The sequence below is a fragment of the Periplaneta americana genome, chromosome 7 (assembly GCF_040183065.1).
Source record: "Periplaneta americana isolate PAMFEO1 chromosome 7, P.americana_PAMFEO1_priV1, whole genome shotgun sequence".
NCBI classification, from domain to species: Eukaryota; Metazoa; Arthropoda; class Insecta; order Blattodea; family Blattidae; genus Periplaneta; species Periplaneta americana.
Genome location: NC_091123.1, coordinates 147279322 through 147292844, shown reverse-complemented (window position 1 = coordinate 147292844; position 13523 = coordinate 147279322). Strand labels below are relative to the sequence as shown.

Below are 13523 nucleotides of genomic sequence, written 5' to 3'. Positions count from 1 at the left end.
AATAAAATTTTTCTTAGCCACCGGCGTAGCTCAGTCGGCGTAGCCTGCCGGTCTGGAGTTACGATCGGGCGCGGGTTCGAATCCCCGCTTGGGTTGATTACCTGGTTTGGTAATTTCCTAGAAGACGGGCAAAATCCAACATGGCTGACGAAAACTACCAAAAACGATCTGCCAACTATGAATTTATTTATTTTATTTTATTATTTTACGACGCTATATCAACATCTAGGTTATTTAGCGTCTGAATGAAATGAAGGTGATAATGCCGGTGAAATGAATCCGGGGTCCAGCACTGAAAGTTACCTAACGTTTGCTCGTATTGGGTTGAGGGAAAACCCCGGAAAAAACCTCAACCAGGTAACTTGCCCCGATCGGGATTCGAACCCGGGTAACCTGGTTTCGCGGCCAGACGCGCTGACCGTTACTCCACAGGTGTGGACGCCAACTATGAAGTTCAAATGCTACCAAACATAATAAAATTGATGATGGAAAATCAAACATATATTCGTATTTTTAAAGAAGAATACGCCCTTCAAAAAATGAAAATATGTCTAATTTTTCATCTTTGATTTTTTGGTGTTTGGTGGTATTGGAACTTAATAGTTGGCAGTACTTTTCTGGCAGTTTTCGTTCGCACTTTACCTCTACAAATCACTAAAACACAAAACAAAACGATAATTTATCACATTAGCAAACAAAATTCTATCCTCATTGACGTTTTCAACGACAATTACTTCACTTCCATTATGACACAGGCTTCAATGCAATCTAAACTTAAATCATGCAGGCAACAAAAGAACTAAACCAACACTTTGTCGTACAGTCAACTTCACATAATTAAGGGAAGACTCCACTGAAAATCATGAAAATTTTTCCAAATTTTTTTTAGCTATTTCACTTATTCAGAATTTATATTTTCATACCCCGAATGGATTCAGCTCAATTCTGATTACAAATACTAGTATGTTTACACTTTTTAAATTAAGGCTGAAAGGGGGCGTGGAATTTAAAGAGCTGTCAAAATTGTTTTTCCATCGAAGAATTCTTTTTTAAAATTTCTGATTACAAATCTAGTAACTTTTTGTTGGCTCCCTGAAGTTACTAGATGAATGTAGCGGAGGAGAATATTAATTTACATAAATATTAATTTTATTTTCAAATCTATTTTTCTGTGTTTATTTTTGTTGATTCAACACCAACTTTCTTATGCCAAATATTAATCAATCTGGATGAAATTTTTACTGCAAGTATTTATGAGGTAGCTGCATGTTTCTATGCATTTATTTAGTGAGAAATGCTGCTAGTTTATTTTATTAATATTTTTCTTAAGAAAAATATTAATAAAGTAAACTAGCAGCATTAAGAAAAATATTAATAAAATGAACTAGCAGCATTAAGAAAAATATTAATAAAATACACTAGCAGCATTTCTCACTAAGTAAATGCATAGAAACATGCAGCTACCTCATAAATACTTGCAGTAAAAATTTCATCCAGATTGATTAATATTTGGCATAAGAAAGTTGGTGTTGAATCAACAAAAATGAACACAGAAAAATAGATTTGAAAATAAAATGAATATTTATGTAAATTAATATTCTCCTCCGCTACATTCATCTAGTAACTTCAGGGAGCCAACAAAAAGTTACTAGATTCGTAATCAGAAATTTTAAAAAAGAATTCTTCGATGGAAAAACAATTTTGACAGCTCTTTAAATTCCACGCCACCTTCCAGCCTTAATTTAAAAAGTGTAAACATACGAATATTTGTAATCAGAATTGAGCTGAATCTATTTGGGGTATGAAAATATAAATTCTGAATAAGTGAAATAGCTAAAAAAATTTGAAAAAATTTTCATGATTTTCAGTGGAGTCTTCCTTTAAACCATGTATTTACACAAAATGAAATTCTCTTCGAAGACTTATTACACCTTAACTTATACGGAAAATTTAGCAAATAATTCCTTGGAACCACAGAAACAGTGTTCTCCTTAACAATCGACACAATTCTTATTCAACAGCGAAAGAACTAAACTAAAATCGACACAAAATTTAATACTCTGTTCTATGTTCACACATCTTTTACAAATATAATAAAATGACAAACTTTCAATGGCTTCAGCCATCAGACACAATATAACACCACTCACGTCAAACAACAAAGAACAACTTGCTGACAACATAATTATCCATTCAAAATTAACGAAAATTCTAGAACAAATGACAACTATAACCAATGAAATCAAAAGAAAATCATAAAATGACAAACTTCCAATAGGTTTAGCCACTAGAACAGTATAACACCACTCACGTCAAACAACCAAGAACAACTGACAACATCATTACCCATTCAAGATTAACGAAAATTCTAGAACAAATGACAACTATAACCAATCAAATTGAAAGAACATCACGGCGACACCTAGTATAAAAACCTAGAACTAACATATAAAAGTCACTAAAATCACTAACATTTAAATCTAAAGTAAAAAAGTTGGCAATACTTACTACATCAAACCAGGTGCCCGTCTTCTATGAAATTACCTTGGCTTTTTCCGATATTTTCCCCAACGTAAGGCGAATGTTAGATAATCTATGGCGAATCTCGACCTCATCTCGCCAGATACCATCTACTGTAGCTATCACCAATTCTATCCATGTTAAATAATCCAGTAGTTGATATAGCGTCGTTAAATAACCAACTAAAAACATTTCTTGACATTGTCTTTTATAGCATGAGTTGTGTCCACCAAAAAAAAAAACGCCATCGTGAACTAATTTATGTGGTAATATGTAGCTGCAAATTTAAATAATATTTGTAAGTGTTAATGGTTTTTTTAAGTTATGGATTTATCGTGGTATTTGCAACACCATATGTGTTGTAATGTTATCCGTAAATAGTGGAGAGAGGGTAAACTAGTTTTTCTAATTAGGCAAGTTTATTTGAAGTAATAAATAACACATTTCTCTTTGTCATGCAGTTCATTTTGAAACCAACAATGCCCGTGGATCAATGTTCGTCCCTTGGGTCATTGTGCGTATACAGTGTGCCACAACCGCAAACAAAAAAGGAATTGTGCGCTTTGTCAAGGATACATCGCCACGTAACATACGTCACCTAGTTTCGGGAATGGAACTACAGTTGTGTTGGCTGGAATTTTATTTTTGTTTCGATTTGCACATGGAGAGTGTGGATCTGCGATAAGAGAAGTGCTCGTAATGAAGGACATGCAATATATTTTCTCTTCTCATGAAGTGACATTCCGAAATTAGTCCCATCTCACACCAAGTTTTTCTTTTACTATGGTTCACTCTCGATGCCGAGATATTACTGACAGAGGTAGCTCGATGCGGTTAAATTTATACGCAACTTCTGCGTCATCATTCCCGCAGCACTAGGAGGTGACGTCGTTAGACGTGGTCACATAAATTACATTTTTTTAGTCGGTTATTTAACGACGCTGTATCAACTACTAGGTTATTTAGCGTCGATGAAATGGGTGATAGCGAGATGGTATTTGGCGATATGAGGTCGAGGATTCGCCAAGGATTACCTGGCATTCACCTTAAGGTTGGGGAAAACCTCGAAAACAACCCATCCATGTAATCAGCCCAAGCGGGGATCGAACCCGCACCCGAGCGCAACTTCAGGCCGGCAGGCAAGCATCTTAACCGACTGAGCCACGCCGGTGGCTCATAAGTTACATTGGTTCATGACCTAACCACTAATGACATCAGCATTCGACTGTGGCTCATAATGTTATTACAGTAAGAATTTGAAATTCTGCCATTTTTTCACCACGGATCCAGAAGTATATGCCCTTATTCAGTGCTGGGAAAGATGTAAACCAACTTCATTCCGCGGAACGATGGGGGTTCGCGAATGATTCGAAAGGAGTTCTCGGACCAAAGTATGTTTTAAATGTTTTAAAATTATGTTTTAATTAATTTTGGCTTTGTTATGTTCTCTGATATTTGTAGCTTGTTGGAAAATGTTTGATTATCTCAGATTTTGAGGCACCAGAGTTCAGCAGGAACGAGGTTTCTCCTGAAGGAGTTTTCTTGGCTGAGAAGTCTCGCCTATCTATTTGATATATTAAGTGTTTTAAATTCTCTAAATTTCATGCTCAGGATCCAACTTCAACACAGTTCACAGTTCAGGATAAGATAAAAGGAACAGTAAAGAAATTAAACTTGTGATGTCGCTGAATTGTAGATTTATAATTCGATTAAGGGGTTAGGTACAGCTTAGAGCAGTACAATTTTGGAAATATTCAATTTTTTTCTCCATTACTGTATCTTGTACGATAATGAAAACTAGTATGTGTAAAACACTAAAACACTGTTCTTCTGCTATATGGAAAAAATATTTTTACAATTAAATTTTTTCTTTTTTCAAAATTCAAATTGATGACAGTTCACTGTGCAGTGATGAAGCTTTTCCCTCATAACTCAAAAACTATCTATCCAGCATTCTGTGATTAAATTTTTTGTGTGCATTTGTGCATGTCATATCTACAATATGATGCAAAATCACTTCTCTGACTTTGATAGTTTGTCTGATAAAAATGAATTAATTCTAAAAATGGTCATATATCAGTATTTTCCTCCAACACAAAACAAAAAAAATATTTATTAAGGAATTTAATTGAAACAGCATGATGTTGTAGACTTGAGTTTCAGCAATAAAATAAAAAAGAGAGAATACGAAAAAGTTAACAAGTTCATGAGTTACGAGGGAGTCCATCACTGCACAGTGAACTGCCACCATTCTGAATTTTGAAAAAAAAAAAAAATATATATATATATATAATTTTTTTACGTCGTAAAACCATTTTTTTTTCATATAGCAAAAGGACAGTGTTATGTACATACCAATTTTCATTATTGTACAAGATACAGTAATGAAGGAAAAAAATGTTGAATATTTCCAAAAATTTTACTGCTGTAAGCTGTACCTAACCCCTTAATTTCCGACTAAATGTTACATTCTAACATCAAATGGTAATGCACTCTAGTCCGGTATCGTTGAAAATATAAAGATTGAAATTAACCCAGATTTTCCCACCGTCCTTTTTTAAGGACAGTTGCAGTGCCTTCGGATATTATGTCATTGTTGGTGTTAGGGACATTTTATAAGTTGTGCGATAATGTTGGTAGTATATGTTAGCTTTAGAAAATATACGTTCCTTGTTTCAGTTTATTTCAACATCATTTAACCGATTTTTGAGAGTAACTAATGTGATACTGTATTTTTATCAACAGTAATCTCACTAGATGTTTCGATTTATCTAGAGAAAATCAAAACTCGAGTGGGATTTAATTGACTATTACACGATTAGAAGAAAGTATATATAGATTAGAAGTAACGAAGTACTCCAGTACAATAAAATATTAATTGACTTATGAAAATACAACTGTCTTCAAATGTATTATTGTACCATCTCAACATTACAAATATTACGCTAGATGCATGCTAAATGGCAGTAGTGAGCAATGCCTTCTCGTCGAGAAGTTCTCGATCTATTATACACGATGGCAGTGTTACTAGTCAAGAAGGCTTTGTTGATTCAGTTTCATTTTTATTAAAATGCAACATTCCACTTCAATTATCCGAATCCCAGTAATCAACGTCACTTGACAGATGATTTTCAATAAATCTTAATATTAAACAATCTCTGATACGTGACTATCCATAATATCATATAGCAGAAGCTATAACATAACCTAACTAATATACACAAGTGTTAGAAAGTTTTAATTAACGACGATGACATAAAAAATAAACCTGAATAATTTTAAAAGGAATAATTATTGAATGTACAATTTTCAAATTTGAATGTGGTTGGTGGTTCAATTGATGTTATATTGGACGTGTGCGTAATAGAAGTGGAACTCGTTGATTTAGGCCTACATGGTGTATTCAACTTATTCAGAATTTCCGAATGAATAATTTTAAAAGGAATAATTATTGAATGTACAATTTTCAAATTTGAATGTGGTTGGTGGTTCAATTGATGTTATATTGGACGTGTGCGTAATAGAAGTGGAACTCGTTGATTTAGGCCTACATGGTGTATTCAACTTATTCAGGATTTCCGAATGGTGCTCTTCATTTATTTGTAAATCGGATTTCAGAAGATGCATAGTTATGATCAGTGATTTTTATTAATTCTTGTTCTTGAATGCCAATGCGAGTCATATTTGAAACTGCTGTGCATCGACTGGAGTGGTTTGTACTTATATATATATATATATATATATATATATATATATATATATATATATTTGACGTCCAGACCAGCGCAGTTTCAAATGTTGGCAAACAAAGAAACAAATGCTAGGGACGCGATAAAATTGTGCGATAAGCAGCCACGATTGGTTGAAATACGTCCTTTCGTACCGTTTTATTGGTCAAAAGTAGTATGACGTAGTAAGAGTGTAATAGTCACAAAAAATTTTTGGGCTTATCTGGGTTAAGACATAGGCCTACTCATTTTTGGGGGAAAAAATAGTTCAGCCGTCAAAGAAGAAGAAGAGCTATTAGAATCATCTTCTGGTTTGAGCAAATAAATGATAGTGCATAGAGCCTTCATTATCATTTATTTGTTTGTATTGACTTGTCGGTCCAATATATTTTATAAAGAAATCTGGTTTGAGTTTAAAAATCGTGTTTCCTACAATTCTGTTGCAAACTTGGTTGAGTTAGACTTCGCAGAACTGACAGTTGCAAAACATCAATAATCCCATTGTATTTTCTTAAATCTTTAAGCAGATAAAACTAAAATTCAGCCTGATATCGCTTTTAATTTATATTAAAAATGCTGCATCCACTACATTATGTAAGTATTGAATTAGTAAAACGTGTTTATGGTCATATTTTATGTAAAGAATTAAAGGGGGAGTCCGCTTTATGGGATTCTAGGCAACCAAATGCTTGGGTACCACTGACGAAGGCTATTCTACGTCATTAGTCGTGTGGGGTCAGGTACGGTGAAATTCAGGTCCACGCAATTGGCCCTCCACAAACTCACAAGTTGTTCTCTAAGATGATGTATGGAGTAGCCATCTCTCTCAACGACCGCCTCAGACTTTTATTGAGCCTCGCTGTCATAGCAACGATAGCTTACAGACAGAAGCGTATGGCTTATAAATGGATTCCATTGCATTCTTGTTTATCGAACAACATACACACGACAAAATCGACGTCGCATTGCTGTAATGCAGTACTTACACATATAGTTAGCAAGCCACAAAATGCATTTTGTTCATTAGTACAGTAGGCCTATTTCCAGTTTGTTTTCAGTCGCTGCTGTGTTTTTAGACAATCGTGCTCTTTTGTTGTTTTTCACCATATTCAACCATCTTCTCCTCTTAAAGAGTAGCCTTTGAAAGTTCTATAATTTCGGGTAAACGAATGATTTTGACACATCACACGTTATAAAGCACTGTATTAAGGAAAAACACTGCTTCTATGCATTACTTTAAACATAGGAGAAATATATATTATTATAATGTACCGAAGTACATATGATATTTCCATGCAGATATTCTGCGTCATCATACGATGAAAGAGTAATGGAACGGAGAAAAATTCTCTCCGGCGCCGGGATTTGAACCCGGGTTTTCAGCTCTACGTGCTGATGCTTTATCCACTAAGCCACACCGGATTCCACCCCGGCGTCGGAAGAATCGTCTCAGTTTTAAGTTCCAACTCTTGGGTTCCCTCTAGTGGCCGCCCTCTGCACTACGTCATAGATATCTATGAACCTAGGACCGAAGTCCACACATGACGATTCTTCCGACGCCGGGGTGGAATCCGGTGTGGCTTAGTGAATAAAGCGTCAGCACGTAGAGCTGAAAACCCGGGTTCAAATCCCGGCGCCGGAGAGAATTTTTCTCCGTTCCATTACTCTTTCATCATACGAGAAATACTTCCATAAACCGTGGGTTCGATTCCCTTTTGGACTGATTATCTGGTTTGTGTTTTTCACAGGTTTTCTCCAACTATGCTGTCAAATCTTTAAGCTTTGACTTTTGTATGACTCATTTACAGTAGTGGCAAAAAAACCGGACCGACCCTTGTAGCTGATTTCAGAGCCTTGTTCACTCCAGAGCACAATAGACTGGTAACTAAGACTTTCGTGGTTTGAATCCTGCCTGGGAAGGAAACTTTTTTTTTTTTTTGTTCTTATTCAAATTTATTCCCAATACTTTTCGATTGCTGGTAAAATTTATGTTCTGGGAATAATAAATTAATTAAGTAGTAAAATATCGCTGCAATCGAAAAGTATTGGGAATAAATTTGAATAAGGAACAAAAAAAAAAGTTTCCTTCCCAGGCAGGATTCGAATCACGGAAGTCTTAGTTACCTGTCTATCGTGCTCTGGAGTGAACAAGGCTCTGAAATCAGGTATAAGAGTCGGTTTTGTCACTACTGTACATCGTTAACTTCAGCAGAAGCAGAATTATCGAAATATATTATTCCAAAAGCGTCTTTTCTCCTGGTGGATGGTAACGGAGTCGAGAAGTATTCATTCTTAGAAGTCCAACCTACTGATTTCTCGCTTCTCAGGGAATCAGATTCGCACATTTGACCACAATTCAGGCGGTAAAGAGCTAATTTGATGTGTGTACTTGCCATCTATCAATACGTATTTAATCAGCGGACACTTAGTGACTCATATTGCCTTGTTCATTTTTGCGAAAAAAGTAAAACTTTATGTTGGTAGGTAAATTCGTTCGGTATCCCCTTGTACAGTTGCAGGACAAAGCTTTAAGCTGCGGTCAGTGTTTCCTGCGTCAGCGGTTTTCCGCCAAATCTGGCGGTTTAGATCATTAGTAGTGGCAAAAGATCGTGCGACAACCGTAAAAGGAAAAAAAAAAAACTTTTATTTTATAAATTCTTACAGCATATTCTGATAGTAACTGCGTGTGATCAATTCTTTTTATTTATTTCTAAAGCAACCACAACAGTCTATGCTGCAGTTATCTTCGTGATGTAATCGCATACATGTAGTACGTGGCGCGACAGCCTATGAGGTGCTAAGGCCGACTTGCCGACTGCTGGCCTCACATCTGCTTAGAGGTGAACGATCATGCACCAGTACGGGGTAATAGTGGTCAGTACGATGATTCCTGAGCCGCTATAGCTGGTTTTCGAAGCAGAATTTTGCTACCTTGAGTAGCTCCCCAAATTCATTACGATGCAGGGTGGGCGCCGGTCCTATACAGTGGCCGAAATTTGATGAGAAAAATTTTTCCCCATGAGAACTCAAACCAGCTTTCATTTCGTAACGGAAGTCCAGGCATGATGCATATCACGCTACGTCGCGGAACAACCGTATGTATAACCAGTGCCAGTGTTTTTGGCGCGTGTCCTTGAGTAAAACGCCAGTCAGTGAGCACTTATTCCAGTGCACTGAGAACGGTACCATCCAACACGTCACGTCAGCAATATGCCAACTGTGTCAAAAGCAAGACACTCGCACTTCGCGTTTCGTGGGTGTGTCCTTGAGTACACTGTCCAGTCAGTGGCATCTGTTGCCACTTCGGCTGAGAGTGGTACCACCTCCTAAACAGATGTGACGTCAGCAATCTGCCAATCACAGTTGTCAGCTTTCTCGCCCACATTTTGAGGCAAAGATAAGATACTCGCTCTCAACATTTCCATTACATATTTCACACGCAAGAAACGGTGGCACTGGCTGTATGTATAGACGAAAGTAGCTTAATATGGGGTGGTACTTAATATGGGGTACCTCAGAATCTTGGCTGTTTGGTGCTGATATCGTCTGGAATCATAAGTCACAAGGGCACAGGCGACAACATTTTCTGTGAGTAGGTCACCATATTCCTGTGTAAGAAGAAAGAAGTTGGCACTTCGAACATTGTTGTGAATGGTGACGTCTGAGTGTATAAATACCAGAAAGCAATTTTTGTTTGCAACAAATTTATATTCAAGTCGTCGTATGAAAATCAGGCTATGTGACGCTACTCTGTTCTGCCCTATCTCCATTCTAAAGAGTAACTGGAAGCTTTATTAATTCAACATGATCAATTCTCTATTATGGGGTAGGGCGGAGGGCTTTATATGGAGTCCCCGTTTTATGGACTATACATTACTACTTTAGATATGTGCCTATTATGTGCAAATCGAGCTTGCTTATACCCTGGTTTTCTGTTTCGTTACTAGTGTTGGCACTTGTAGGAGGAAGGAAAACCTCATTTTTCAACAAACTTTAGAAAACAGTGAAATGAAAAGGCAATGCAAGAAGCCATAAAACAAGTTCGAGAAAAGACGTGAAAAATGATTCATCTGGACCCAGTATTATGGTTGGGAAAACACCTCCTAATTAAAAATGCTGAATTCTTTTTCTGTGCTTTTCCTAGTAGAGACCATTTTGACTTTGCAATTTTGTTAATCTTGTAACTTGTTAGTAGTATTCCACATTTGTACCTCAATTTTTATGAAGGAAATATGTTAGATTTTGAGGAAATTATTTATTTTTTCAAACATTTTATAACGCCTTATGAACTTTTTAATCCTTTGTATCATTCACTGGGACATTTAGCAATAAACAGAACGATACTTTACGTTCTGTATTCAACGCATGTAGGTTCCAAAACGAAAAATCGGAATGGTATTCCATATTTGTAACACTTTCTCTATGCATAATAAATAATTTAATTTAGGTGTGTCTTTTGAGTAACAGTTTCAGCAATTAATGTACGAGGGAGAGTCAAAAAGTAACCTTAATAATTTGTTTTATTAATTGAATATGTACAATAAGGCTACAAACATTTCATCACTTTTCAATATAGTCCCCACTACATTCAATGCAAATGTTCCTGTTATACTATGTTGAAAAGTGATGAAGTGTTTGTAGTCTTATTGTACATATTCAATTAATAAAACAATTATTAAGGTTACTGTTTGATTCTCCCTCGTATAAACGGTAATATCATCATCAGCAACAAGATAAGTTAAAGGAACTAAATTGTTGCGAAACACAAAACGTAAAATATAAATGAATGAGTTTCCTTGCTGACGTCCAATTTTTTATCAGGAATTAGAACAGAGGTGTTGCCTTGACAATTTTAGCGCTTTGTTCAGCATGCCTGAGTTGAAAGAGATTGAAAATCGCCGTTCTGCTACTAGCTTTGTGTCAAATGTGAGATTCCTTGAAATCAAAAAGTCCCTGTGTGGAAACATTCGATTCTTTGCATCTATATTTACACATTAGCTCCGATTCATTGAGCAATGCTGTAAAGCAAAAGCTGTGCCTTCGCCTATATGCCGCGCGTGGGAGATCACACCGTGGTGTGGGCACGGGCAGCTGCGCAGACCTTTGGACGATGTCTTTAGTCGGAACTTCCAAACATGAGAAACTGAAGCAATATTTTGTGGCAGCCGTTTGGTGTCTTCGTGCTTTGTAACATATCTCTTGCTTTGTAAGGTTGTCATCAGTGACGTTTTCAACTTTTGTATTAGCGTATACGTATGCGGTCTTACTAATAAAAACTCTATATACAGACGTTTAACTGTCTTATACTTATACAATGAGTAGCTCGTTTATAAGTTGTGTGTAAATCCCTTACTAATAATCACTACATACGTCGTGTATAACAGTATAACTGTTACACAGCTACGTCATAGTTTCGTCATTACTTCGTTACGAAAGGTAACATAATATCTGAGGTTCTCTACTGGATCCGGTAGAGCGCTCTAGTGTGGTGTGTTAAATATCGATAGTACAATTGGCTCTAATCGATTACCACACTACATTTTGGTCAAAGAGTACAAGCTACAGCAATATTATCCTAATAATTCTATGATCTTTGGTTTGTTCTTCTGTGGTTACAAGGTAAACATCATCATAAAATGACAGTCGATACGAACAGCTGTTAAAGGGGCGGCCATTTTTTCTCTATATACAACGCTTAAACAAGGGGTTTCGTGTATATAACTACTGCAAAGCAATTCCCATTGTATAGTTACAGCCTGCTTATACGTCCATAGCTTATTCACGGTTTATTAGTAACGTTTTGTGTCTCAACTCTGCATAAGTCTCTTATAAAAAATATACACGGTTTATTAGTAAGACTGATGGAGTTTAAAGACTGTAAAAAATGGGTGTTTTTCGCATAAATACAAGTTTTCGAATATAATGCCAACAGCTGAGAACGACTTTAGTTCTGTACTTTTAAAAAATATTACGTTTCCGTATATCTAAAAGCCTGTTTGAACGTACATTATTAGCTACAGCCGTCGCAGCCAAAAAAGCGACTTCTGGCGTCTCTAATGAAGCACGTGGAAGATACAGAGCCAGAGCACGGCGTTGCAGCTAGCAGCTTTCGCCTCCCCTCCTTCCGAGACAGATAATAGGACGGACATTATTGTTAAGCTCGCAAGATTTTACACCACGATGACATCTGAGACAAGGAACTATGTGACAACGCCGTCTTCAGTTGCATTGTATCGCCTGAAAGTCGATGTGACGAATCAGTTTCAATTCGCTGTTCCAAACGGGAGTGAGTAGAAGGAGATTTAAACATAGACGTTATGGCACTGTTAGAAGTCGGTTCCTTGCTTGTGACAGCTTTAAGGAAATTGGACTATGCTCGCGAGACTCCTTCGAAGCATTGGCACAAGGGCCCAGTTATTTTAATTTTTTATGAAAGAAAGGGAGAGAACGAATCACTCTTAAGTAGGGCTCAGAAGTTGATGAAATATCATCTTTTTTCTTAGAAGTCACAGACAATGCAGGATGCAATACAAACTCGTTTCACATCAACACGAACTAATATAGCCTACTTTTATTTTGCATTTTCTTTTATTGTCTACTGGTCATTTTTTTTAGGAAATGTTCTACTTTTTGTTCCATTTTTGCCCTTTTCTGCTTATTTTTACGGTGTAATAGTCTATATTCACCTACTGCAGAATTTTACGCAATTCGATTGCATCTTACACTGCAGCCGCAGTGTCCGCGGTCAGCATATTATATCACACAAGTGAAGACGTAAAAATGCCGAAAGTAGAACAACGCAAAATTTTTACGATAGTGTGACTGAGTTTTTCCAAAGATGGAAGTATATTATTATTTTGTTTGTATTTTACTATTAAAATGAAAAGTCATGGTCGTTTTTCTAAATTTCAAAGTCACATTTTCAAAAATTTGAAGTCATTTTATTGGTCATTTTTCTACTCATCAGTAAAGTGGCAGAAAATGTTGACTCATGAAATGCATCAACAATATGTACATTATCAAATATTAAATTAATAAAACTCAACCAACGTAGGTCTATTAGCTAGAAGGGAGATTATCTGTAATTAGAAGTAGTGTGAGGAAAAATGAATATCCACCGCTGTGGAATAACGGTTAGCACCCCTGGTTGGGATAAATTATGTGAATGACATTTTTTTCGGAGGTTTCCCTCAACACAAAAGCAAATGCTGTGTAACTTTCGGCGTTGGACCTTGGATTCATTTCGTTGGCATTATCACCTTCATTTCACTCGAC

The 13523-nt window shown here is 36.3% G+C and overlaps 1 protein-coding gene and 1 pseudogene across 1 annotated transcript in view; one reads left to right on the top strand and one right to left on the bottom strand.

The window, feature by feature from the left end:
• The window catches only part of LOC138703552 (protein artichoke), a 399724-nt gene that overhangs the window by 134394 nt on the left and 251807 nt on the right, over window positions 1-13523 (top strand). The window lies entirely within an intron of this gene.
• The window catches only part of LOC138702798 (uncharacterized), a 52457-nt pseudogene that overhangs the window by 7018 nt on the left and 31916 nt on the right, over window positions 1-13523 (bottom strand).